Source organism: Pinus tabuliformis, chromosome 2_2 (genome assembly GCF_031772625.1).
Source record: "Pinus tabuliformis cultivar Carrire ecotype Pingquan chromosome 2_2, CPIR1, whole genome shotgun sequence".
Classification (NCBI taxonomy): domain Eukaryota; kingdom Viridiplantae; phylum Streptophyta; class Pinopsida; order Pinales; family Pinaceae; genus Pinus; species Pinus tabuliformis.
In genome coordinates this window covers 305,818,642-305,833,466 of record NC_142300.1, presented here as the reverse complement: position 1 = coordinate 305,833,466, position 14,825 = coordinate 305,818,642, and positions in this window count along the sequence as shown.

Sequence of the window (14,825 nt, the reverse complement as noted above, 5' to 3'; positions counted from 1 at the left end):
ATTACACCATCTCCCAGAAGTTCTCCACAAAAAACTACTCAGAACTGGTCAAAGTTTGACCATACACACTACCTAGTGCAGAGGGTGCGATGCATCTCACCTGCTCAATGTAAAGGGTGCGATGCATACTGGAAAGCCCTTCTATAGGGTGCGATGGGCGAGAGTAGACAAATGGTAGAGACATTTTGCAAGGTGTATCGTCATGGAATCTTCCAGAAACTTCTCCTGTGACACTTGCCTCTCTGAATTCGCCCAGGGATGAGTAAGAGATCATCAATCTCCAACTGGAATCAAGAACTATCAGAGAGAGGACACTAATCAAAATCCTAGAAGCTGACTCACCCCCCTGCAATTATCTATATATGGATCCCTCATCTTAGAGATCTAGAGGATGGAATTTTGTATCTTGTAAGGAAGTGCTATTGGTTTCTTGGTGGAATATCATAGTGTTGGGTGATCTAAGATTTTCATGAGGTGAAGAAGGGCTTTCATGCTGGGAGGATGATGCTGGGTCAGATCAATGGGTTGTAATCCTCTCTTCTAATCTTTATATCAATAAAGTTATTCAAGTTTTCCTCCACATTCTTGTATGTCTGATTGTATATGCATTTGTGTGGTCAATATATATCTGGTCCTATATTGTTTATGATTGTAGATCTCTGCACTTTGAAGGTATTATGCTGCTTTGACTTTACAGGTACTCTTTGAAGCGGAGTGGTCAAGGGAGAAGCGACAAAGACCTGTGAGTGAGGAGAAGGGACAAGCGAAGAACCGAGCGAAAGATCGAGGTTGGTATTCTTTGATCCTCTCCTATCTACTTCTCATAAAGGAAAACGAAAGTAACTTTAATCTGTTTGTTTCTAAGATAGCTACTCGTCTTAGTGGGACTAGCAGCTCTGCATAGACACTAGATTTCCCGATAACAGGTAGTTTCGGGACTTGTTTGGCTAAATAATTCTGAACCTGGGTCAGTTCCCAATAAGCCAACAAATCTTGAAACTACTGGCCACGAGGTGTGGAGAAGGCTGGGTTAGTAGATCTCCGGTGGATACCCCACTACCACCGCGTGCCTATCACAATTTTTGTCATCCGGCAGCTACTGTGTCTAGTACAAGATGGGTATCTTTGGCTGGAGGAGCCAATTCCCATCACGGCTGACTTAATTCACCAAATTTCACGATTGCCCCTTAAAGGAAGCAATCCTGCAGACATCGCCAGAAAGAGTAGCAACTGGGGCCTCGCGGAAGCTATGAAGGCCAAATATAAGTTAGAGAAAAGGAAGTGAGGGTATGTAATAGCAAGCATCAAGGACCGAGAGGTGCGTGTCACCACCCATCTGCTGGCCAGCAAGCTCATGAGGAAATGTCATGCAGACGAAGTGCCAACATTTGTAGTTGTGTTGACGGAGCAGTGTGCAAAAGGGGTCCAGTTCAATTGGGCATAGTTTCTCTGTGATGAATTTTTGACGAATTGCAGCGAAGCCCAGGACTAGGGTAAGACATTCCACTACGCATGGTTGCTCTTATCCATCCTGTTGGTTGCTGGGGAGCTGCTGGCGGATAGCAAGTTTCCTGCCATGGAGCGGAACCTACCCGAGGCCGTGAGGTACACCTCACTCTGGGCAACAAAAGACGCAGCGAGGATTTGGGAGATAAAGGTATTTTGGACATTCGTAGAGGTGAGTTTACGAACATGGATCAACCGTGGGCCACACTTGTCCCTGACAGTATATAACACTTCATAGAGTGCGGCGAAATTCAAGGTGGATATGCATAACTTGTATATCCGGGCGCGCAAGGATCCAGCCCGAGCATGGGAAAAGATGTCGTTCATTGTCACAGATGATGCAATCTTTGAATTAACGGCATCATGGTCTCCGAGTGGCATGCCCCGGACTTTGTGGAACTGGAAAAGATCACGATGCAGTAGAGGAAGAGGGAGACCAAACTGCGCATCATGAAGCTGGTAGAAAGAAAGCGTCAGGAACAGGAAGCAGCGATGCAGCAAAAGGCGGCTGAGGCAGCAACACTAGAGCAGATGGTACAAACAACAACCGCGCCCACTAAGGAGATCGAGGAAGGCTAGGAAATGTCCATGGAGCTGGACATACAGGGGGAGGTGGAGACACAGGAATGCACAGACCTTACAACAAACTTGACCCAACTCAAGAGGCCGTGCGTCCAGGAGCAGCCACCCACGCGCAAAAAGACAAAGACAATGAAGACCGTGGAAGGAACCCTTATTGACAATAGCAAACCCATTCATGATGTCACTAAGGATGCTCTAGCAGAGTTGATGATGGAGCAAATAACTATGTTGGGGGAGCTTAGAGTGCAGTTGCAGGCATTACAGGTGCGACCCCCAGGAATGATGACACCACACCTTGTGGAAGGTATAGTCGAAGCTAAGCAGATGTTGTGCACACCGGCTGGATGGACTCCGAGAAAAGATCGCCACACCAGCCAAGTGACTTGGGACGAGTCACGATGTTTGTGTTGGGGGCCTATTGGGCAGCGGATCCCCCGCGTAATAGTTTTTGGGCTTAAAGCCCACAATTTTGGGGTATTGGTATTGTAATGGCTCCGCGAAGTGTGCGAAGCGTGAGTTGTAATGAGTCAAGTCAAAGGGTAGTCCACCCAAAAATAAGATAAGACAATAGAAAGTGAGTCGGCCTACCCATGGTCTGCAGATCATGGGAATGTATAAATAGAGCGAGGCTCTAGGTGTAGAAGGCAGTTTTTGGGAAGCTTTTTCTTGGATCTTAAGGGTAAGAATTTCTGGAAGTGATAGTCGCTCTGAGTCTATAAGTCCGAGTCGTATGTGGTAGTAGTAAGAATAGGCTCTGCAGCTATGTGCGCAGGGGCCTGGTAGAGTCCGCAGCTGTGTGCGCAGACCCCTGCAACTGAGTGCGCAGGGTGGAACTGGATTGTACTGGAATAGAAGATTAATAAAAGATAAGTGTTTCTGAAATATTGTGCATCTGCTTGTAGATCTTTGTGGTTATTCTTCTGTTATGGTTTTATGCATCTCTTTAAGATTTATGTTTGCATGCACTAGTTACAAATATTGAATGATTGATAAAACTACTGAAGTAAGTTAGATCTATAATAAACGCATACTGAGGATAAGGGATCTAGACTGCGCCTCTTCGCGTTCAGTACTAGGGCTATGCAAAGCAGGACAAGTGTGAAAGATCGGTCCGCGAACTCTCCAGACCTCATCAAGACATCCCTCAGGTGCGGAAACCTGGTTCCATCACCCTCCCATACTACCTCGGGTGAGACCTCAATCTGCACTCCGCGGACTGTTACCGAAAGGGTCGGTAGTTTTGGGATTTGTTTGGCTAAATAATTCTGAACCTGGGTGAGGCCCCAATAAGCCAACAATGTCAGTCCCAATCCATTACTTAGTCGTAGTTGTTGATGTTGAACACGCATTTGACTTTTCTTTAGGCATATGTTTTCTTCTTTGCATAATTCTATCAATATTGCAAAGGCTTTCTTCCTTGCAACTAAAAATCTACAAATTTGTCCATTGTAATGCCTCCATGAATAATGCATACAAGAAAGGTTGTGTACCATTTGATAACATTCATGAACTACATATAAAGCATGTCACACCCAAATTTTCCCTGGTTATGTAAAAGCCTTTGACACTTAAAGCAAGGGTTTTCTATGAATATTGAAATTGAGATCCTTATAACCAAATATCACTTCATGGTGTCTATTATTCCATGCAATAATTAAAATGGATATACTCAAATAAACTTCTATTACGAACCTAGTGTGTTCATTGTAATCCACAACTCAATATAATACATAGGGTAACAAATGATTTTATACACTAGATTGAATATAACATGTCCAAATATGTGATATACCTTTTCAATTTATATGGCTGGATAACTCAAAAATTATTTCAAAGAAACACACAATAATATTTTTCCAGGAACACTAATAAATTTTGCAATAAATTTTACCATCACTTCAATTAAATTAAAAGACCCAAAAATGAGATAGAGAACACTACAAACCTTAGATTCCTTTATTAATGGATTTCTGGAGGAAATTTTACAAAAATTCTTGAGACAAAACCTGGTGGATAGACCCCTGAAAATCTTTGCCCTTAAACTCCTTGATAATTCGACCCTTCAACAAAATATTTTAACTCTCCAATTGTAGGAAATTGATCCCTCCTTATTAATGTAATTCAACCCTCCTTTGAAGAGACAACTTCACCCTCCATAATTTGGGAAACTTGATTCTCTATTGATGGTTTATTTGGCCCCTTAGAGAGGAGAAATTTAGACCCCAAAAAGATGATTTATTTAAACCTACAAATAACACGTTCTCAGTCTCTTGAACATGTCAATTGGCCTACCACAATTTATCTTGACCACCTACACAATCAACAACTCATCCTCTATTAACAAAACAATCCACTCAAGTAATTTAACCTCCCTATGATTGGAAAATTGACCCTTCAAAACCCTGGAATTCCACAATAATTCGGTCCCTGGAAAATATAATGCTTTTCCCTTATAAATTTAATTTATTTAGCCTCCCATAGCACAAAAAATTCATCCTTGGCAGGATATGCAATTCAATGTCCCTAAGTTCAATATTTTTTCCTCCTTCCAACTAGAAATCAGTCTCTTCTACACAATAATTTCAACCCGGTCCTTGAATAGACAAATCGAGCTCTTGATGGATCAACTCGATCTCGATACAAAGTTCACAAATTATTAGCTATGGTGGCTTTACAACCACTGAAACCAACCACCACCAGCTAAGGTGTATGTTCCAATATTGAAATAGTGAAGTATGAATGGTTTCTCCCTCACCCAGTAAGCTATTCAAGATCCTTGTAAATTCATAAATAACCCTTAAAATATCTCCCCTTGAGTGTCCTTTTTTCCTAATATTTTCCTCCTCCGAAAACCATGGGCGCAAGAAAACCCATGGGTCAATTTATTTTTCTAAAGTGACTTTTTACCACCTTTATTTAATTATTTATTACTTTATTCTATTGACCCCCTTTTTTCTATCAACAAACCATGGGATATAGATAGGATATGACTCCAACTCTCTCATGCTTCTATGGATTATAAAGGGACATTATAGTCATCCCTTGCCAAATTTGCTTGTCCTCAAGCAACTGCAAATTGGGGTGTTGCAACACCTTTTCACCTTCCCATGTAACATCTTCCATTGGTAACCCGTTGCATCGAATTAAATACTCCTGATGGCTTTACTTCTCAAATTACTCTCCCTGATGTTCGTGATCTCTTTTGGAATGAGGACCAATTTCCCTTCCTCATCAAGTGGTTGAAGCTCTATTGTGGCCTTGACTTGTTGTCCAAGCACCTTTTTAAGACAATATACATGAAAAACATTGTGAATCTTGTTTTCTTCTAGTAGTTACAATTCATAAGAAACTCCCCTATTCTTCCTGATCACCTTGTAAGGTCCAAAGAATTGTGGATTTAATTTCTGAGAGCCACTCTTCTTAAGGATGATTTCCTATATGGATGAAGTCTCAAGAAAACAAGATTCCCCTCCTGGAAGTTGTGATCCACCCTATGGAAATCTATATACACCTTCTGCTGATTATGGACTACCTGTAGGGTCTCCTTGAGGATTCTAAGAATATCATGATACTCCTCAAACCAATCCATAGCCATCAGTTCCATGTTGTCTCCTAGTGTCATATCAATGAATGTGGGAGCATCATACCCATACAATGTTATGAAGGGTGTCATCCTGATAGACATATGATAAGTGGTTTTATAACATTATTCACCCAAGTCCAGCAACCTAATCCAATTTTTTTCCCAACCACAAAGTTCCTAAAATATCCTTCCACCCACTTGTTGACGATCTTTATCTAGCCATCTTTCTATGGATGATAATTGGTACTCAGGGTCAGCTTCGTGCCATCTAATATAAATAGTTCGTACTAAACTCACATTTGGACTCCTTGGAAAAGAGAGACTACTCCTCTAATATGCTTAGCACCTCCTTTAAGAGTCGAAAGTGCTCCTCCAGGTTTCTATTGTAAATGAGGAGATCATGAAAGATAACTTGTGGAAATTTTCGTAGCTACCTCCTAAATATATGGTCCATACATGAATGGAAAGTCGTTGGTGCATTTTTCAATTTAAATCGCATTACAAGAAACTCATAGTTCCCATAATGGCATGGCCTGGAGGTTGTTTTCTATATGTCCTACTCTCGAACCTTGGTTTGATGATAGGTCGACCTCAAATCAAATTTAGATAAGTACAATTCCACATGCCACTCATCAAAGAGCTCATTGATCTGTGGTATTGGGTATATATTTTTTATTGGCTTCTTGTTGAGGGCTTTGTAATCTATGCACATCCTCATTGTCCCATATTGTGTCTTAACCAAGATTACGAAGGATTCAAATGGGCTATGTTGAGAATGCAACAGGATGATGGAGCTTAGTGGAAAGGAGTCACCTTCACTAAGTGGACCCGCAGGCTATTTTTGGCGCAAAGTCTATTTTTAGACATATCGGTAGTTTCTATTTTTAGACTGCCAGCCTAAAAATAGAACAGTCGAATATTATTAGCTCATAATAATATTTGGACTATAAACATTATCTTATCCTCTTGGAGCACTTCAGTTTGAGCTACAGATGTGGCACATGTAGCTGTCAGAAGGAAATACGCTTTTCTTGTGGGTCAATTGAGCTATTGCATGCAGGACTTCAATTAGAACTCATCTGGTTGAGTTTGGTGGAGTTGATTGTGGAGTTGATGGAGTTGTGTTCAGTTTGACTTGGTTAAACTAGTTGTATTTAGTCTAATTGCAAATACACTAGTGATGAGTGATGTGAATTAATTATTAAATTAATTCACTAATTATTAATTCATAAAGCAACTAAAGAATACATTAGTTAACTCAGTGCATGGACAGTTCAGTGGAGACAGGTGTTAGAGGTTGAGATTGCTATCAGTTGAGACTATAGTTGTGCATGAGATCTTGCATAATCAATGGGATTGAGTAATGCCAATGAGGATTGCATGGTTCAGCCAAGGAAATACGAGTTTGGATCAGCCACACTCATCCATTCGCATGCAGGATTGCATAATGGAGGTAGGCAAACAGTGGAGGAGATTTGAGGCATCAGATCTGAGCTAGTTTATGTGTAACAGGTGGAGATAGTACTGAGTAATTGTGAGGAGTATTGTACTATGTATTGTTACATGTTCTCAATCATTATAATATACAGATAGTGTGGGGTTTTCACCTGTATGCTTTCCCCGGGCTACATACTATGTTAATGTGCGCATGCGATTGATGTTTCATTGTTTTTAATGCTGCTAAATTGATGATCAATGTAGAGGAGGTTATGTATTGTGCATGTATTCCGAAATAGTGTATAATCGGGATAATATCTATGAATAAGTGTTTATTATTCAAAATTTCTACATGGTATTGGAGCAGTTGATCATCAGATCTATTATTCAGAAAGTGTTTACATTTTATTTCTTCAGGTAGAGTCTGTAATCGGGCCAGGTACCCTCTGGATTCATCCTTCCTTTGGAAGGTGAGATATCCGGTCAAAGCCCATACAGTCAATCTCTGTACGAGAAATACTTTGTTCTCACGAATTTTAGATCAGAGGCGGTTGAGTTTTGAGCTGGTGGAATTCGAATTTGCAGCAGTGTTTTCTTGGTGTCAACGTTGCAATGTCTTTCAACGGATTGCGATTGGAGTATGCTCTTGAGGGCAGCTTGAACTATATTGCATGGAAGGACAGGATGGAGGCGGTGTTAGATGATAATGGGCTGAAGGAGTTCATAGAGGTTGAGGTCCCAAAGCCTACTGATACTGCACAAGTTGATGCTTGGCAAAAGAAGACAACAAAGTGTCGAAGGATTCTGTTGGAGGGTGTGAAGGATCACATTGTATCTAGCCTGCATGGAAAGGCTTCTCCATACTTGATGTGGAAAGCATTGACAGATTTATTCCAAAGCAAGAGTGACCATAGGAAGTTGGCACTCAAAGATAAACTCAGAAACATTAAGTGTGAGAATGGAGACAGTATGCCCAAGTATCTCACGAAGTTCACCCAATGTCGGGATGAGCTGGGAAGTGTGGGGGTGACTGTCGATGATGAGGGCTTGGTGATCTTGGCTTTCCTTGGTCTTCCAAAGAGTTGGAATTCCTATCAGGACTTTGTCAATGGTCGAGACAAATTTCCAGGATGGGAGAGACTTTGGTCGGATCTTGTGCAGGAGGAGATCAGACGGAGCACCAGAGACAGTTCTTCATGCATGCATGATGAAGAGAACTGTGCCTTAGCGAGTAAGGCGAAGAAGGGGAAGGAGTAGGGTTCTCTTTCTGAATCCAGTTCTTCCAATGATGGGAAGAAGGTTGACAAGTCGAAGGTGAGATGCTTTCGTTGTCATGAGTTGGGCCATTATGCTACTAATTGCCCAAAGAAGAAATCCAAGAAGGGATCCAAGGAAGGATCTGAAGATGAGGCACTTGCTTCACAATTTGAGTTGGATTTCACACTCTTCGCATGCATGGTTTCATCCATGGTGGGAAGTGGTTGGTTTCTTGACAGTGGAGCTTCTTTCCACATGACCGGTGACAAGAGTTTGTTCAATACTTTGGAGGAGAAAGATCTCCAGATACTCATAGTGATGGGTAATGATGAGAAGTATAGTGTCTCAGGTGTAGGTACGGTTATTTTTTAGAGGGAGCATGGAGCTCGCCTTACCTTTACCGATGTCAAGTATGTACCAAGACTGAAGAGAAACTTGGTGTCGATCGGGATGCTGGAAGACAGAGGCTGTGATGTAGTCTTCAGTAAGGGAAAGGTTTTCCTTAGACACATTGTCACTAGACAGGTGAAGCAGATTGGTTCACGGGTCAAGAACCTGTATTCTCTTGAGGTTCAAGATGCATGCAAAGCCTTGAGCAGCGAGGCAACTGATGGAGACTTGGTGGTTGAGAGGGAGCGTATATTACCTCTCAACATGCACAGCCAGAAGAAGTCTTAGACGATTGTGGAGGAGACATGATTGGTGCAACAGCTTCAGGAGGGTGTGGAGCAGCCACAACAAGGGAAGTTGAGAGGAGATCGAGTAGAGACATCTACTCATGCAGAGACCTCCAGTAGGGGGAAACTTCGAGCCAGGTGGGCTAAGGGATCACATGCAGCCATACCTCCAAGAAGGAGGTGGGGTGATGTGGATTGATCGTCCCAAGGAGGAGGGGCAAGATCCTTGAGGTACCCAACCTCTTGGATGAGACCTTGCTACGGGAGCCCCGATGTGGAGTAGAGGAACTGACCGATTGGGTAGAGACAGATGCGGATGGAGCGGCAGAGAGAGCGACAGTGTAGGGAATCCCAGGACAGCGCATAGCTAGCAAGCTACAACAATGCGAGAGGCACAAGTGTTTTGCACAGTGCTAGGTGGCACAGAGAATTTTGCAATGGTGCGAAATGCATGGAGATGTTGCAGTAGCACAGATATAAGAGAGGGAGCACTTGTCAGCAGCAGGTAGAGCTTCAACATCAGAGTATGTTCCTATCCCAACAGAGTGGTCAATTGGGAGTGTTTTTGTTCCAAGTGTTGTTGGAGCAAGTGGACCAGGCAAATGTGTTGCATGCAGAACATTCCAGAGTTGCAGGATAGGGGTTGAAGATAATCCATATCTTGTTGAGAGGGAGTGTTGAGAATGCAACAAGATGATGGAGCTTAGTGGAAAGGAGTCCCCTTCACTAAGTGGGCCCACAGGCTATTTTTGGCGCAAAGTCTATTTTTAGACATATGGATCATGGTCTATGAGTTGCAAGATGCTATTTGTGGATGATTGGTCATGTTGGTAAAAATAGATGGACTTCTATTTTTAGACATATGGGCGATTTCTATTTTTAGACTGCCAGGCTAAAAATAGAACAGTCGAATATTGTTAGCTCATAATAATATTTGGACTATAAACATTATCTTATCCTCTTGGAGGACTTCAGTTTGAGCTACAGATGTGGAACATGCAGCTGTCAGAAGGAAATATGCTTTTCTTGTGGGTCAGTTGAGCTATTGCATGCAGGACTTCAGTTAAAACTCATCTGGTTGAGTTTGGTGGAGTTGATTGTGGAGTTGATGGAGTTGTGTTCAGTTTGACTTGGTTAAACTAGTTGTATTTAGTCTAACTGCAAATACACTAGTGATGAGTGATGTGAATTAATTGTTAAATTAATTCACTAATTATTAACTCATAAAGCAACTAAATAATACATCAGTTAACTCAGTGCATGGACAGTTCAGTGGAGACAGGTGTTAGAGGTTGAGATTGCTATCAGTTGTGACTATAGTTGTGCATGAGATCTTGCACAATCAATGGGATTGAGTAATTCCAATGAGGATTGCGTGGTTCAGCCAAGGAAATACGAGTTTGGATCAGCCACACTCATCCATTCTCATGCAGGATTGCGCAGTGGAGGCAGGCAAACAGTGGAGGAGATTTGAGGCATTAGATCTGAGCTAGTTTGTGTGTAACAGGTGGAGATAGTACCGAGTACTTGTGAGGAGTATTGTACTATGTATTGTTACATGTTCTCAATCATTATAATATACAGATAGTGTGGGGTTTTCACTTGTATGCTTTCCTCGGGTTACATATTGTGTTAATGTGCGCATATGATTGATGTTTCATTATTTTTAATGCTGCTAAATTGATGATCAACATAGAGGAGGTTATGTAGTGTGCATGTATTCCGCAATAGTGTATAATCGGGATAATCTCTATGAATAAGTGTTTATTATTCAAAATTTCTACAGGCTAGTGTTGGGCCTTATGTGCCTCATATCCAACAATTATTTAATGGCCTTCTTGATCTCCTCCTTAAATATTTTGGAGTGATTATATGGTGTGTTGATGATTGACTTGCCCCCCTCCTATAATTATTTTGTATGCTTGAAACTCTTGTTTGGTGCCCTACCTGGCAGAATATTCCCAGAGACCCTTACCTGTTTATTCAACAAAGCCCAGATATTTTTTGAGTAATGTGTATCTTTAGTTGATGCCTTTTTCTACATTACCATGCACTATGTAGCCCATGCTATGTCTCCGTGTTGGAAAATGGATTCCATTTTCTTAGCGGTGACCACTCTTGGAGTATCAATGGTCATTCCTCTTAGAAGCACCATTTCCTTGTGTTGTGACCAACTCCAGTTCCATGGTAAAATAGTCCTCCCAATGCCTTCCTATGGAAATGAACTATTGTAGCCCCAACACCACATTGTTTTTATCAATCTCTGCTACATAAAATTCATCCACTAGGGTGTAATTTCCCATATTCAATTCCATTTGAGGAACCTTCCTCAAATAAGCCATCCTTCGTCCCCCTAATACATCTATGTCAAAAGCCTCAAATTATTATGTAACCAAATGCCTCTTAGCTACTAAGGTTGTATCTATGAAATTATGAGTGGGTCATCCATTAATGAGGATCATGGCCTATTTCGCATTTATTGCTCCCCTTACTCTAAAGGTGTTGTATATGGGAGCGCATGAGAGCTTAGTTATGGTGGCCCCTTTGGTCTCTTTCCTCAGTTTCTCTTCATTATTGTTATGCCCCTCCTCCTGTGTTGCTATCTATTCTTCCTGCTCTTTGTTATCCAACGTTACTTCTATATAATGGACCTTTCCCTTGCCCATGCATCTTTGTCTTGGGACCCAAGGATTTTTGTAGCTATAGAAAAGATCATTTCTTCTTATCTCATCCTTAGTTTATTCCATCTAGTTCTTCCCCTGCTAAGGTTTCTTCTCCTTATTCTTCTGTGGGGGAATGAATTTGGTTGGTGCCTTCTTTGGCATTGCATCTTCCATATACCTGGTTATAGAAATAACGTCTTGAAGTGTACTAGGCTTAAAAGCCTTAAACCAACCACGCAGTGGATCACTTAGCCCCTCCAAGAATAGAATCACCAATCGATTATGGGATATATCGTCATAATCATTTCTAATCCCTAGAACTCCATGAAGTAGTTGTTTGGGCTCCCCATTTGCATAAGCTATGCTAGATCCTTAAAATGTAGCTCCATATTTTTCTTGTCAAATCTTTGGATAAGGCTATCAACACAATCCAAATAGGAGGGGATGTTGATGTTCCCTAATGTGGACAACCGATGATACCACCATTCATATGCCTCTCCTTCAAAATGAAACATGGCATATTGTATTTCCTTTTATTCCCTCACGGGGTAAAGCTAGAAATATGTATCCAATTTATGTACCCATGCTCTAGTTGTGCTACTGGAAGTTCCATTGAAGGTTGGGATGTTTATCTTTCTGCCCTTTTTCGAGACCTCACTATTCAACCACCATTTGTTATGATCCCATGATTTATTCCTATTCTTGATGGCACATTAATATTAGAGTGACATTTTTGTATGAAATTGTGCCCCTAGTGCCTCATACTCCCCCATATAGTCCAATAAATTTTCATCCCATTGTCATTGATTGTCTGATGGTTCCTCTAAAAATTTAGGAAATAGTGGCCTTGATGTAGCTTTGTTTGTTGGTGAAGGGAATAGATTGGATGAATTGTTAGCCTCAACATGATTATTATTATATCCTCCAAGTAAGCTATAGGTTCTATTTGAGCCTTCAACGCCATTGTTGGGCTAATTTCCATGAAGGTTTCCCATGGATTGAATGATGATTTTCATGGTTTGGACCATCTCATATTTCCCTTTAGATCTATCATATTTTCCTTTGGATAATCATTCAGGGCATGTATGAGACTTTCCCAGGGTTAATCCACACAATCTCTCAGTCTTCGTTCTTCTTCTTTTGATTTTGGGTAGGGGTGAAACCTTTCTTTCTTCTTCCTCTTATAAGTTACAAATTCTCGATCCTCTAGAGTCATAAAATGTGGTAACCCTTTCAGGTTGGCAGAATGCTTAACTCTGATACCACGGTAATATACCTTTTTAATTTATATGGCTAACTTACTTAGGAATTATTTCGAAGAAATACACCATAAATATTTTTCTAGGGACGAAAAAAAATACAATAAAATTTACTAGCACTTCAATTAAATTGAAAACCCTAGAAATGATAGAGAATAATGAAAACCCTAGCTTTTTTTATTAATGGATTTGTGGGGGAAATATTACATAAATTATTGAGAAAAAACTTGGTGGATAGACAGATGAAAATGCTACCCCTTGAACTCCTTTATAATTCGACCCTTCAATAGAACATTTCATCCCTCCCGCGACATCCAATTTGACCCTCCGTATTAATGTAATTTGGCCCTCCTTTGAAGACAAATTTTTGACCTCCGGAATTTGGGCAACTCGATTCTTTGTTGAACGTTAACTCAACCCCTTGAAGAAGAGCAATTCAATGCCCAAGAAGATTGTTGATTTGACCCTCCAAATAACGTGTTCTCATTTTCTTGAAGATGCCAATTGGCCTACAACAATTTATCTTAGCCACCTGCATAGTCAACAACCCATCCTGCAATGAAGAAACAAGTTTCTCAAGTAATTCAGCCTCCCTATGACTAGAATATTGACCCTAAATAACCTTGGCAATTCAACAATAATTCGAGCCCTGGAGAATATGATGCTTTTCCCCCGTAAATTTAATTTATTTGACCTCTTGGAGCACAACAAATTCATCCTTGACAAGATATGCATTTCATCCTCACTAAATTGAGCATTTTGGCCTCCCCCAATTGGAAATCGATAACTTCCAACAATAATTTTGGCCCTCTCCTTGAATAGACAAATCATCCTCCTAATGGATCAACTCAGTATCCTTGCAAAGATACTTGCAAGGATTGCAAATGATTAGAGAGGGTGGCTTTACAGCCACCGAAACAAACCACCACTAGCTATGGTGTATGTTCTAACATCAAAACTATGAAGTATTGAGGGTTTCTCGCTCACTTAGTAAGTTGCTCGAGCTCCTTGTTAATTCACAAATAATTCTTCACATATCTCCCCTTGAGTCGCCTTTTTTTTCATAATATTTTCCTCCTTCAAAAACCATGGGTGGTAAGTAAGAACTATGAGCCACTTTATTTTTCTAAAGTGATTTTTTAGCACCTTTATTTAATTATTTATTAATTTATTATGTTGACCCCATTTTCCTATGAATAACCTAACCCATGAGATCTAGATAAAATAGGATTCCAAACCTCTCATGCTTCTGTAGAAATTTCTGTTTTCCCACCCCGATTTTCATTTTCTCCTTATTTCTCCCATGTAGTTAAATGCCCATTCCCATAACCATACATTTAACAGACTGAAAAAAATAAATATTGCTGAAAACACAAATTCTGGAAATTTTTCAGAATACTGGAAATTGCAGAATTAAAAATCAGCAATCAAAAACAACCATTAAAACACATTAAAACACTGATATTTTTGGTCAACTTGACCTTGGAAAAACCCCCTACAACTCTTGGGGAAAACCAGTTTGAGAGCTCTTCTTTATTTCTGAAAATTGCCTTTTTATAGTGAGAATTATTCAGCAAAAAATCAACAAGCAAATTTACAACTTATCTCCTTTCCCGTGCCTCACAGCAATCTGGAAATTACAGCAAACAGGACAGCAATAAATGTTGTACGGCCTCCGTTTTGTGTGTAGAAAAATCAGCAAACTGCTCCTCGATTTTTGTGCAAAAATCTGTCTTTCACTATGTGCTGAATCAGCTGTACAAATCTGCTCAACTGCTGCCTTGGAATGTGTGCCAAGTTGCTGTCTCCTTCTCCTCCCTACTCAGAAATCTCTCTTGCTCTCCTTCTCCCAATCTGCTCA